The sequence below is a fragment of the Zonotrichia leucophrys genome, chromosome 17 (genome assembly GCF_028769735.1).
Source record: "Zonotrichia leucophrys gambelii isolate GWCS_2022_RI chromosome 17, RI_Zleu_2.0, whole genome shotgun sequence".
Taxonomy (NCBI): Eukaryota; Metazoa; Chordata; class Aves; order Passeriformes; family Passerellidae; genus Zonotrichia; species Zonotrichia leucophrys.
This window is the reverse complement of record NC_088186.1, coordinates 8279850-8293908: the sequence shown is the minus strand read 5'-3', so window position 1 is coordinate 8293908 and position 14059 is coordinate 8279850. Positions and strand designations below refer to the sequence as shown.

Below are 14059 nucleotides of genomic sequence, written 5' to 3'. Positions count from 1 at the left end.
CTTTTTTTTCTAAAAGTCAAGTGCAATATTGTGAGGTTTGGATCTAATAGAGACCCCAAATCTTTGCAGATGGGGTGAGTGATTTTCTTGGAGCTGAATATCTGTTGGAAACCCATTTATTTATGAATATTTCAGGTAAGCCTCCATCTCCTGCAGCACTTGTGCTGTACAGAACCCTTTTGCAACTGCTTCTTTGCAAACAGTGCAATTATTTCTCAGCTCAGGAGCTCCAGACCTGTTTTACACCTGTTCCTCTAAAACACCAGTACTTCCATGATCCTCATGGAATAGGCATAATTTATACTGACAGAAACTGCTTTTGCTGATGGTACTTGATAACCACCCAGTATATGAGAAGTGGTGAGGAATTTGCTTTTCTACGGCTGCATTGGAGGAGCTTTCACTGACAAACACCACAAAAGCTGCTCCTGTTCCTCATTGATGGCCAGGCTGGCAAATTCCCTGTGTGGATTTAAGATCTATGCTGGAGTCAGGTGTTTCCCAGACTTCCACCATGGTCTCAGCTCTTAATTATTTGGTGTTTGTTTATTTGGTTTTTTTTCTAGAAAGCCAGAATTGGGGCATGGTAGGATCATGTGTGGCAATCCCTTTGCCTGTGCCAGGCAGGTTGGCTCCAGCTCTGCACCTCCCTGGAGGAGCTTTGGTGGCTTTGAATTCTGCTCTTGGAAAATGTTGTGCTGGGAAGTGGAAGAAAAGGAGGAGCTGGGCATTTACAGGGCCTCCTTGAAAACAAAATGCTCCTTTTCACAGGAGGATTTTTTGGGGTTGGTTTGGGGGAGGGCAGCAAGGAGCTTGTTGAGAGGTAAAGGGAATATCTCATTAATGATTTACTAATGAGCTGTAAAAGTTCTGACTCTCTATAACTTCTGAGGATGGAAAATGTTTCTTGGAATGCTGCAAGCCCCACAAAGGCTGGGGCAGATCCTGGCTGCCTCTGTGTAGGGTCTTTGATAGAGTCTGACTTACCTCTTTCCTCCAGTCCCTTAGGCCTTAGAAAAGATTAATCACAGTGTGGTGGGAAGCACATGGAAATAGCAGAGAGATGAGAAATGAGAGAGGGAGAGAGGAGGAAAAAAGCCCCAACATGAAACACTGTTTTCATTCTGGTAGGGCTTGGGCAGGAATAAATTGCCAATGATCTCACTTTGGAGCAATGTCAGTTTATTTGTACTGACTCTGAACTGACCATTTCACAGGGGCTTCTGGGCTCTGCTGTGCGAGGGAAGAGCCTTGGAATGACACAGATTTTATGGACAACAGGCCCAGGACTCTGGGATGGGGAGGTTGAAAGGGCTCTGGTTGAAGCCTCAGAGCTGTCCCTGTTAAATCAGCTTGGGTGGAAAGATTGTGCTGCTCATGTGCCCTCCAGAGGTGGGCACAGCACATCCTGCCCTGTGCTCTACAGGAGAAATGGGGCAGACCAGAGCCCAGCAAAATACAGAGAATTAATTAAAACCTGACAGATCCTGCACTGAGAAATAATTCCAGTTTTGTTTTTAAAGGAGCAGTTGCAAAGGGTTCTATACAGCACAAGTGCTGCAGAAGATGGAGACTTGGCTGAAATACTCAAAAATAAATGGGTTTCCAACAGATGTTCAACTCCAAGAAAGTCACCCACCCTATCTACAAAGGTTTGGGGTCTCTATTAGATCTCAATCTCACAATATTGCATTTGACTTTTCGAAAAAAAATAAGTTTAGAGAAATAACTTGTCTTCTTCTTTTGTGGCTTCTAGTTTTCTTTACTTTACCTTTGCTGCAGGTCTAAAGCTTCCCTCTGTTATATCTCTAGCTTGGAAGAATGTGATATTTTTCTGCAACAGCTCTCGTGGCCTTTGTTGCTCCAGCAGTGGCTAAGGAGAGTGCTGGAGTTAAGGAGTGAATCCTTGAATTGATGTACAGCAATTCAGACTCTGGGCTGCCATCAGTAAAGTCATTTATTCCCTGTGGGTTTCAACTCTCCCCCTAGGAAATGTGGTCAGTGGGCTTTGCTTTGTTGTCAACTCAGGTATGAGGCCACTCATGACCTGACGCATTTGAAGCCCCTCACAAAATCAAGACTGTTGCTTGTCCAGGCCTGGGGATGCTTTTCAATAACATATTATCAATAACACGAGTGGAAACTCCTTCTGGAGGGAGCTGGGAAGCCTCTGTGGCTTCCAGCTCATGAGCAACCTTTGTCAAACCCAGCACACAGAGAGGCTGTGACCTCCCCAAAGCCCTGCCTGCACCTTTCCTTGCACCAGATTTTGCCTGGGAATGGCTCTAACCCCATAAATCCTCCTACACGAGGCAGCACTCCCACCCCTTGCACAGAGAGGGAGAGCACAGAGGTGCTGCACATTCCCAACCTTGTCCTGCTAAGAGCTGGAAGGTGCCCAAACACCTCAGTGAGCAGTGTTAGCACTTTGTGTTTTCTTGGTCATAAAGCTCAAGTGTTTAGTTAATGTCTGCACAGGTGGTTAAATACAATGGCTCCCTCTGCCAAGTTACAAACCTGAAATTTACTGGAAAGTAAAAAAAAAAAAAAAATTAAAAAAAGAATAAAAATCATAAAGTCCAAGTTTATTCATGGTTTTTGCAGGTTGTAAATGTAAGGAAATGAGACCACTCATGCAGATGGGCATAATGTATGCCTGGTGTGACACCTAAAAATGCTACTCTGTAATTACACACCCTGAGACTCAAAGCAGTGGGCAGCAGTCCCCTGTAAGTGTGTGGTTTGACACACAGTTTGTGTTTTACAGACCATGTTCAGGCAGTGTGACTATTCTGCAAGCACCCTGCAGGAAGGCTGTGCACAGCAAAGCATATTTTAAACTGAGCCCAAACACCTTTCTGAGAAAGAGCTGTCATGCAGGGGGGTGAGACAGGTGGGAGAGGATTCTGCACTTGGCTTGTGACAGCCTGGCACCACAAATAACAGTGCCAGGGGCAAGCACCAAAGTAAATCCACTCCCAATTTTGTGGTTCTGTTGACTTCATGATCCTCGGAAGATCTGAGTGACCAATACCAAGCTGAACATCCTTGGAGCAGCAGGCAAATCTTGATCTGTTTCTAGATGTAAATGTAGTTTACTTTGAGTAACCTGGATAGGTTTTTCCCATACTGATCACTACTTCTCCCTGGGAAAGAAGGACCTAGAAGTCTGTGAGTAATGGAGCCCTGCCCTGTGTTCAAGAAACAGCGCTAGGGTGTGTTCAGGGGCTGAGCAGGTGCTGGGACAGCAGTGCCACAGCTGGACAGGAGCACTCAGGGTGGACCAGGCAGCCAAGTTCATCTTCCCCAGTTTAGCACCATGGAAAGAGGACATGAAGCTGCTGGGGAGGTGTCTCCTCAGGAAATGGTCTGAAATTCACTCCTCTGAAGCATGGCTGGCTTTGCTGCTGACCTGCTTCCAGCTTTGGAAGCAGATCACTCCTGTAGCTTGCTAGATAGAAAAAAAACCCCAAAAAACATTGGTTAGGTGTGCTTCTTCACCCCAGTTTCCGTATAATTTTTAGGTTGTTCACAAAGAGAATTTGTATTCTGCTTCTGCAAGCTCTCTATGTTCATAACCTTCCTGCAGCAGAAGTGCACTTGGATATTCATGAGGAACACGTGTGCCACGCGTCGCCTTTGGAAGCAAGGTTTAATTTGGGAATGCTTGAGGGTGGATGAACAGAACACCTTGACTGGCTGAGCTACTCGAGGGCTGAGGGCACCTCTTGTTGTTGTTGTTGTTATCAGCAGTATCAGTGCTATATTTTCTGAAGGTAAAGTGCTCAGAGGCTCTGAGGTGGCCCTCCCACCCCCTAAATTGGAAGCAAGGTTTTATTTGGGAATGCTTGAGGATGGATGAACAGAACACCTTGACTGGCTGAGCTACTCTAGAGGCTGAGGGCAACTCTTGTTGTTGTTGTTATCAGCTGTATCACTGCTGTATTTTGTGAAGGTAAAGAGCTCAGAGGCTCTGTGGTGTCTCTGAGGTGGCCCTCCCACCCCATAAATGCCCAGGGAGGAGTGTGGACAAGCCCCAGTGCTGAGACAACAGCCAGGAGTGTTTCATTGATCCCCTTTATCTGTGAGGCTGTGGGAGGTGAGGAGGTGCCTCCTGTGCCCTGCTGAACTTGTGTTGTTTGGATATCAGGATCTATTTGAAGCACCCCCAAGGAAGGGATGACTAAAGCAGCCCCCAAGTGACACATGTTCCTCTCTGCTGCTTCACAGGGGAAGGCTCCAAGGTCTGTTGGTGAGATGGAGCTTCCTGCTGAGAAGACAACTCAAGCTGGCTAGAGATTAAATAACACTTTTAACAGCCTGATACTGTGAAGCTTAAAAGGAGGGGAAAAAAAAGCCATGCAGTGTCACCTAGGGAGTAAACCAAAGCTTGCTGAAGCCCATTGAAAGGTTTCCATTGAATTCAGCAGGTATTGGAGCAAGCTGCCAGGATCATGCTGGTGTGACCTCAGGTTACAGCTGTGCCACTGCCACCCAAGGAGGCTGCTCAGGTTTGGAGCTCAGCATCTATCCCAGCAAAGGCAAAAGAAAGGGAAGGGGTGGGATGGAATGTGGAGCTCATTTCTGTTGCTTGCAGTTTATAGAGTGGATTTATCACCCCTAGCTACAATGATTTCTCAGTGTTAGACACCTGCCCTTCCCCACGGCCAGCTCATAAACGACACTGCTCTTTAATATAATGCCTTGCAAGGTACAAAGGCTAAGCTGCAGCTGAAGCAATGTTTAATTTGGCTTTTGTGGCTCAGACAGCTAAGGAGCTGTGGGCATGTCAGTTTGAATTTGAGCTGCAAGCCCTGTGTCAGGCACCCAGCCCCAGCTCCAGCTTGTACCACCGTGCCCCCAGCCCGGGCCTCGCGCTCCAGGCAGGGCTGTGCTTCAGGGAGCACTTAACATATGAAAGAATTCATTCCTGGTTTGAATTTGAGCAGCACTACAGTGCATTGTACTTTATTACAATGCTTCTGAATTGCTTTCATAATTTCCCCTGTGCCACCACCCGACTGTAATTCTCCTCCTGTGCACAGGGCTGGGAGATGCTTTGCATTCCCCATCATCTCTGCACCAGCCTGGAGGAATTTCAATTCACACCAGTCCTGTGTGGGGAACCGAGTGTGATTATGTCCTGTAAGTGAGGAAAAATAGGAGGGAGAGGGATGAAGGCTGTGCATGAATTCGGTGGCAGCCCAAGGCAGGAGGGAGATATCTTCTCGGCTGCCTGCTTGATTTTGGGTTGGTTTGTACTTTAACTGCGTTGTAGGGGGAGAAAATAAATCCTTTGGCTGGCTAAAGCTCATGGCCATCCTGGCAGAGGCAATGGACAGCCTTCAGCACTCACATATGTTCCAGTTTTAATTACACATTTTTTGAGTTTAAGGGTTTCCCTTGAGATGTGCTTATTCTTCTGTTTGAACCTCGGGAAAGTGAGGTCAAATGAGAAGATGAGTTGTGTTCAAAATAAATATCCTTCTTCTTGCTGTCTTTTCTGGAGCTGCAGAGCCCTTCAAGGTGTTAAACAAAGCTATCAGTAAGATTTACTCTCATCTTGGTTCCATGAACAACTTTGGATTATTTCATTAGGAAAGGTGCTCAGCATCCAGAGAGCCCCATCCTCTGCTGTGATTTCAGAGAAGAAAATTGGATGCAAAGTTCCCTCTTAATAAATGAGTCCTCATTTATCATCACTTACTGTCCTTGGAAAATGAGAGATTGTTTTTCCAAGTGATCCTGCAGCATTGGGAAGACTTCTGCAGATTTGACTCATTGTGATTATTCCCAAGTGTTGTCATCAGTTCTTCCTGTATTTATGTGAAATTGCTCTAAGCCTGTGCTTAGCTCCCAAAGCTGATCACAGTGTTTGAATAGGAAAAACCCCACATCCCCAACCCCTGCTTCTGCTCTAAAACATGACTTGTTTCATTCACTCTCTTTCTGCTGGGAGATGCCAATCTGAACCTTCTACAGAGCCCAAATCTTCTACTTTTAAATATTTTTGAGGCTATTGCTGTTGATATAGGTTATATACATTGGTTATAAATAATGAGGGGCTGAAAAGGAAGTCCTAGAGATGACTGTACAATTATAATTAAACCTGGACCCTGCTGTTCTGTTCTCTGAATGCCTAACCATGCTCCAGCCATGAGTTTCTGCTGCACTGCATGTAGTAGTTGCATCCATCAAAGCAGAAGTGTTTCTAAATTTGACTGTAGATAATTAAACTCACTTTAATGTAAATGACTGTGCTGCAGCTCCCAGGGTGAAGATGTGTCACTTACACTCTCTATAAACATTAGGGAGAATCAGCCCCACAGAGCAGATCCTGATACAAACTCCTACAATCCCAGACTCAGCAGTCAGGGAGTATCAAGAAGAAGGGTAAAAGCTCATTAGTAAAATCCAGAAATGGTGCCTAATTTAGGATATGTACACTAAGCAGTCAAAAGACCAAGATGATCAGAGGGATAGGAGGAAAGGCTGGGACAACTGGGATTGTTCACCTGGAGAGGAGAAGCTTTGGGGTGACCTCAGTGTGGCCTTGCAGGGCCTGGAGGGAGCTACAAGATGGAGAGAGACTATTTACAATGGCCTGGAGTGATGGCACAAGGGAGAACGGCTTCAAACTGCCAGAGAGGACATTTAGATGGGATACTGGGAATTAGGAATTGTTCCCTGTGAGGGTGGGCAGGCCCTGGCACAGGGTGCCCAGAGCAGCTGTGGCTGCCCCTGGATCCCTGGCAGTGCCCAAGGCCAGGCTGGACAGGGCTGGGAGCAGCCTGGGACAGTGGGAGGTGTCCCTGCCATGGCAGGGGTGAGATGGGATGAGCTTTAAGGTCCTTCTCACCCAAACCATCCCATAATTCTATGAAAACAGGAATTTTTTTAGCCCCTACCCTCCCAATCCCTCCTGCTGACTGATGTTCCCTGATCCTGAAGCACAAAGTGCTGAGGCAACAGCTGAAGGAAGCCCAGTGCAAAGCCACACATGAAAAGTGAAATTTATTTCTGTCAGCTCAGTTTAGTTTGGAGCCTGAGTGTATCAGCCTGGGGCAGCCATAATGTGAGGGTGGCAATCACGATTTTCTGTATGAACAGGGCATAAAAACTTGCTGTATTCTCTTCAGCAAGTAAACACTCTCATTTCATGCCAGGGTTTGTAATAAAGGCTCCTTTCTCTGATTCCTTCCCCATCCAGATGTTTCTCAGTTACCAGTGTAACATAGAAACATCTTCAGCTCTTGTGGCCACCATCAAAATATTCCCTGCACCCCTGTCTTAATGTCATTTTTTCTGTTCTCTTCATTCCATTCCAAGCATGTACTGTATTTTTCTTTTTAGAAATAGTTCAACTTCTTCTAAGAAACTTTTTCTCCCACACTGAATATCCTCCCCAAAGCATGAGAACATTCTACCCTTTCATTTTGCTCACCAGACACTGCACAATTTGCAATGGAAACTGGCAAGAACATTTAAAATAATAAAAATAAAAATTGTGCTCATCTCAGAACTGGGAGATGAGTGCATTTGCTGAGAGATGTAGGGGTTTGGAGCCCTGTGATTGAAGTCTCCAGGAATGTTAACTGAATTTTAATTTGTGTTTTACAGAACGATATGTATGGGGAGAGTGTAGGAGAGGTCAGGGGAGGGTAAGAGAGGCTGAGCCATGCTGTGTAAATGCATCACTTAGTGCACATTGAGCAGGTTTTTGGTTACTGCAGTTTTCAGATTTGTGCTCTAATCTTTATTGATTTAACAAGGGCTCTCACACAGTAATTAATGCGGCATTAGTTGTGCCCAGTGCTCTTGGAAAAGCTGTGTATTAGCACTGCCCCTGCTGCTGGGCCTGCAAGGTGTGCCTGGATCCTTGGGCTGGACCATAAATTGTGGAAGTAGGAGGTAAAGGGATATTTGCTCTTTTTGTGGGTAAAAGCTTGGACACCTTGTGGTTTTTTTTCTTGGAATAGTTGTTGACTTTCTCAGTCTTTCAGGATCCCATATCAGACCTCTGGCCTGGCTTTGTGCAGGAATTTGTTTCCCTAACATCTCATGAATCCTGGTCCAAGAGCAGTACATAATTTTAGCTCCACTCAAAGGGAAATAAGGAACTCAGAGGAAGTGTTGGAGACGGCCCCAAAATTGAGGATTCCTTTTAAAATAATAATAGAAAATACTTGATTCCTCTCTGTTCCCTCCTTGGGCCACAAGACTCAGCTGATAACTGCAAGCCAACTTTTAAATGCTGAGAACTTTCCAGGGAAACATCCTGTGTGTTGACTGGTGAAAGCAGCATTAATTGCTGTGTGTGGGACCACTCAAACCAGTGCTGAACTGGTTTTTAATGGTTTCCCCTAAGCATGAAGCTGAGCTATACCTGTTCTAGTTCTTTAATAATATTCCTTAAAAGTAGTTTAGTGTATAAAAATATATATAGAATATATATTAATATAACTATTTAGTAGAAAATAATCATTCTTTGGTGTAGGTTTTGGGTTTATGGCAGGGTGAAGAGGATGGCAAGGAATCCAGGGGAGTTCTACCTGAGATCACCCCATGGAATCAGTCAGTGGCACTCAAATTTTGTGGAATTATGTCATTATTTTGGACAGAGACTCTTTGGTTGGTGTAGGTGGGTCAAGGTGAGTTCCCCCTCCAGCTTTTGTGCACAGCATCCTCCTCAATGACATCACCTCTGAGAACACAAAGGTGTTTGGAGCCTGGGCAATTATTTCTCCTGCTGTTTGGTGCTCCTGGGGTGTCTCTGGCACAGGGCTCCAGCTGGTGGAGCAGTGAGGAGAAGGGTCACATGTGGATCTGAACTGATGCACAGAGATCAAGGTTTGGCTTCCCCAGCGTTGTCAGACCTTTTTGACATTTCTCACTCAACCCTTTAATCCATAAAGTGAGACTAAAAAAGCATCCCTAAATGCTGGCAGAGGGTGATTTCAGTATCATTTGTGAGGTATTTGCATCCAGACCCTTGAAGAATTCCAGCATCTTTTTCCTATTTTAAAGCTGCTGAATGAAGCATCAAAATAAATCAATCTCATGGTTTGGGGCTGGCTTTATTTGCGAGGTTTTTTCAGCTTTTTGGTTTGGTAAAACCACAATAAACTCGTTTTGGAGGAAGGCCAGGTTTCTCTTTGAAGTCCTGTGAAGCAGCACACAAAGTTATGCTCCCTTCTCCTTGCTCCACAGTAATAAGGGAGTGATGGACTGGGAGCTGTGAGCAGCAGTCCAGCTGTTCCCACACAAATCCTTCATTTGGATGAAAGGAGACTGTGGCTGCAAAAATCACAGCAGAGAAATGGCATCAGAAATACGACAGACAGATGGATGTTACTGTAACAGCTGTAAAAGGCCCATATGAGCAAACTGGGATAAAGACTCATTTATTCCACTTCAGCTCTATTGCATTGTTTTATTCCTGAATGGACTGGGTACATGGTGATCCGATGGCAACATAATTCCAATTGTAAAATGATAATGCACAATTAGCAAACTGTCAGGTACAGCCAGCTGGAGGACTGGCTGCTGGCATCCTGCCTTTGCCCAAATTAAAAAGTGGGAAATTTGTTAGTGAGACCCAGTTTTGGGGAGGGGGGGGCTGTGAAAGTGAAAATGCTGCTTCCTTCCTCTTCAAGTGAAAGTGCTGTTTCCTTCCTCTTCAAGTTTTTTCCTTCCTTTTCAAGTTTTTCCTGCCCTTGAAATGAGGGAGCTGCTCTTCTCCAGGTGTAAGGGAGAGGATCCAGGACAAAGCCATTGAGGTTATCAGAGACAAAAGGACTGGGCTTGATGCCTCAGGATGGCTGCCTAGAACAGAGGCTAGACAAGATAAAGAGAATAAAAGTGGGTATTTATTAAAGGCCTTCAGTAGCTACACCTGGGGCAGTCAAAGCCTCCCAGAGGCTGCACCCAAGCTGGACAATGGTCACAATTATAAATTTGATTATAATATTCACACAATTATAAATCTGGTTCATTTACATATCAGGAGTTAATCCTCCAATTACAACTTCAGTAATGAAATAATTACTCCAAGTTATCCCCCCAACCCCCAATTCACTGTTGTTTGTTTTTCAGGGCCTGAGACAGAGACAGTGAGGTGCCCTTGTGCTTCAGGGCTAGTGACAAATTGTTTTGTTTGAATAAAATGGAAAAACAGTAGCTGATAGGCTATGGAGTTTTAGAGTTATACACTAAATCAGTACAGGATGTGAAAATTATAAAAGCTGAATCCTAAGGCATCAGAGCTGAGCAGGGAGGGGATGGAGCAGATCCCCACGAGCACCCACAGCTCCTTGGAGGGCTGTTAGCCAGCTGGGGGAGATGCTGCAGTGCCAGATAGTAAAACAAGAGTGCAGGGGGTGTAAAAGAGCTGCTTGGAAACTCAGAGTTGAATATTAGGAGGAGAATTTTCCCTAGAAAGGAAGGCCAGGCCTGGGATGGCTGTCTAGACAGGCTGTGGAAGCGCCATCCTTGGAGGATGTGGAGCCTTGGCTAAACCTGAGCCAGCCTTGGCCAAGGGCCCATGCTGAGCAGGACAAGGAGAGGGCCCTCATGGCCAATAATCTGTGATAAGAGAGATTGGAAGGGAGCAGCTGTATCTGCAAAAACATTTATTTTAATCCTCGCCATCAGACAGAATCAGTTGAGGGAGGGCAATCCTAAGGAAAGCAGTTCTTAGAAATGCGGACAAAAGAACACCTTAAAAATTCAATAAAACAATGAGGCATTCAGATGCTGTATTGTGCTTTAGGCTGCTTAAAAAAACAAACAAAAACCCAAACAATTCTGCAGCATCTCAAGTGATACCCATCCGTTTGTATGCATGTCAAACACCAGTGGATCTGTCACAGCTTTTCTTCACTTTGGGACAATTAAGCATAGATTCCATGGGCTCCTTATTTCCAGCACTGCATAAACAAAATTTGTCTTATTATGTTTACTCATTTGGAAAACAGCTAATACTTTGGGTGTGTATTCTAAGATTTTTTGAACTCACTTCAATATTTCTTCCTGTGTCATAATAGTTGGCTTGGAGCAGCAAAGTGGAGTAATCAGTGGGTTGTGGCTGAAATCAGAACCATGTATCAGAGGCTGGTTTGATCTTGTACGTCAGTTGTTACTACAAAAAAAAAAAAAAAAAGAAAAAAAAAGACTGCTTGGTTGAAATTGAAGATAAGAGGAAAATCTCCTGAGGTAAAAAAATACAAAGGAATACTTGCAGGCAGTAGCAGTTATTTTGCTTTCAAATGATCAGGGTTTTTCAAAGACTTCTCTTCTCCCAGGAAAGTGTGAGCTGGCCCTGGTTTTGTACAGCCAAGGGAGCAGCAGGTGGGCACAGCCTGGTGACATCCCTGATCCCTGTCCCTGCAGTGGCACCCAGAGCTGTGACACCCTGAAAGGGCACAGCCCCAACACAGGACAAAGAAACCCCATCCAAGCCTGGTACTTGTGCTTGAGGTAATCTTTTTCTGCACATAAACTTCCTAAAAAAGATCCATTGGATCTTCCCAAGCTGCACAGCAGAGAACAGGATTTTGGATCCCTGTGAAATGGCAGAGCTCCTGGGGCTTTGGCAGATCAGGATTTCAGCTGTATTTTCAATAACTCCTGTGATGTTTCTCCTGGAGGATCACATCTCTTGAGGGCATGCTTGTCACGCCTGCCATGGGTAAATTACCTTGAAGGTGCTCTGCCAGAAATCTCATTCTGGGCTGTTCCACTTTGCTTCCTAATGGCTGAATGGTTGAGTTATCTGTGGGAGCTTAGTCACATCAAGATACTGCTCAGAGCAAGCCTTGATTCATTTAGCTGCATAGGAGGTTTTTGGGAGATGATGGCTTCATCATGAGTCAGTTCTTCATTATCACATTCCTGGGATGTTACACAGCAATATTGGAGCTGCCACGAGCAGGGGCAGATGAATGATAGCAGATGAGATGGACCTTGTCTGTGATAATGGTGAACGTGTCACGCCTCAGACGGATGCAAAGGGCCAAGTGCTGCATCAGGCTGCTCATGCAAGGAGACAGGAGCCTTCCCCAGCCCTGCCTGCACTCAGCTTAAATATAGAAATGGGAAAGTGACTTTGCAGCTTGATTTCTGCTACGCCTAACCATGCCTAATCATTCTTTTTGAAAAGCTTGTTAAGGTATTCTCGTCAATTAGCACTTGTTTCAGTGAGCTTCACGGATTAATTAGATGTTGCATTACAAAAATAATTATGCCTTTTAGCCATTTTCAGTTATTTACTTCCTTAAATGTTGGGTTTGTGAGGCAGAGGCTGGCTTGGTGCCACAGTCATTTGGGTAGAATCTAACACAGATTAATGAGCAAACTTGAAAAGCAAGCAGTGAGTTCCCCAGTGTTTTGTAATTAAGCAGTTTGATTAAAAACAACTGGAACAACTCTGTGCACTGAGAAACAAAGTGGGAACAGCTCTCTGCACTGAGACCTCTGTAACAACAAGTATCAAACCCAGGGCTGAAAGCAATTTAAGGAGCTTGAAAGTTTTCTTGGCTACCTGATGGTTTTGTCAGAGAAGTTTTTGAAGAGTAGGCATTGAGGCAGTGCAGATGTTCTTCCCCAGCCTTCAAACCCACAATGACAGAGGGATACACTGACTTTTTTTTGAGGCAGGAACTCAAATGCTTGTCTTCACACGCTTGTGCTGCTCCATGGGCACAGCCTGTGTAGTTAAAAGGAGCTGTATTGTACTTTAGGCTTCTTTAAAAAAATAAAAAAATCAAACAATTCTGCAGCATCTCAAGTGGTACCCATCCATTTGTGTGCATGTCAAACACCAGTGGATCTGTCACAGCTTTTCTTCACTTTGGGACAATTAAGCATAGATTCCGTGGCTTTTGAATATGAGCTGAAAATCTGTGCAATGAGCTTTGAGGCAGTTCTGCCTCACTATGAGCCAGTGAGAGCCAAATCAAGCCCTTTAAAGGGTCTGTGGCCAGAATGGGTTCTGTTGCCTGTGTTGGACCAAAGGCCTCAAACTGCTGCTGGGGTAAAACCCCAGCCCCAATTTTGGGGAAGCTTTGCTGATTTGCACCCCCTGACAGGCTGGCTCAGAGTGCAAACCAGGCACTGTGAGAGCCCTGGCTGTGATTATCCCATGGATTCATCCTGCTGGTCCCTGCACGTGTGAGCAGGGCTGGGCTGAAAAAGCTGATCCTGCAGCTGGAGTGTGAGGCACAGCTAAATGTTGTTCACCTTGTGTTAAGGGCAGGTCAGGTAGACATAAAAATGCACATGTTCTACTCTTGCTGGCCCAGCATTACCTGCCTGGCTTACATTTCTCTGGAAATCTGCCTGTCTGAAGCCTCAGACAGCAATTTTCTCTTCTTTTCTAGCCCATTTTAGCTCTCTTTCACAGGCAGATGTTGCTTAGAATCAATAGCTCCCCACTATCAGCCCCATTTAGTGTCTATTCATTTACTGGATTTTGAAAATGGAAAGTAAGGAGACTTAGAAGAGAAAATATGGGGGGTTTTCATTGAAGTGCAGTATTTGAAATGCAAACTCTTCCTTTCAGCTTTAAGTATCACTGCATTACAAAACACAGTTGAAATGATTCATGCCCCAGCTTGACTTATAAAATCCATAAACAGACTGCAAATATCCCTTCTTCTAAAACTGAGGCATCAAAACTTGTTTGGACCAAAATTTTAGTCAGCTCCTTGCTCAGATTTTCCCTAAATTTAAACCAGGTTATAAAGTCTTTCATGTCTGGCTTCTACCAAGCTATGGCAGAGATGGAATTCTTGGAGAGGATTTAGCCACCCTGGCAGTGGCTTGTCCCTTCACTCTGCCCTTCCTTTGCTCAGAGGTGGTCAGCTCCTGTCCTGATGGCATCTGTGGGGTTAACAAGGCTGTAGATTTATCAGTTGTTCTTGCAGGGAATGTTCTGTCTCCTAAAGAGTGTGTTTATAATTTGGATGTTTCGAGGGAAAAATAAAATAAATCAGGATTGTGCCTTCCTCTTCCTCAGGACAGCGAGGACAGGGAAAATTGAGTGAGGAAAATTTACTCA

At 44.9% G+C, this 14059-nt stretch overlaps 1 long non-coding RNA gene across 1 annotated transcript in view; it reads left to right on the top strand.

Annotated features, from left to right (window-relative positions):
- LOC135454875 (uncharacterized) overlaps positions 1–12781 on the top strand; it is a 33078-nt gene extending 20297 nt beyond the window's left edge. Inside the window, exons 2-4 of the long non-coding RNA XR_010442212.1 lie at positions 8498–8651; positions 11046–11214; positions 11304–12781. This is a non-coding gene — a long non-coding RNA (uncharacterized LOC135454875). The remainder of the gene's footprint in view (positions 1–8497; positions 8652–11045; positions 11215–11303) is intronic.
- Positions 12782–14059: the final 1278 nt, after the last annotated feature.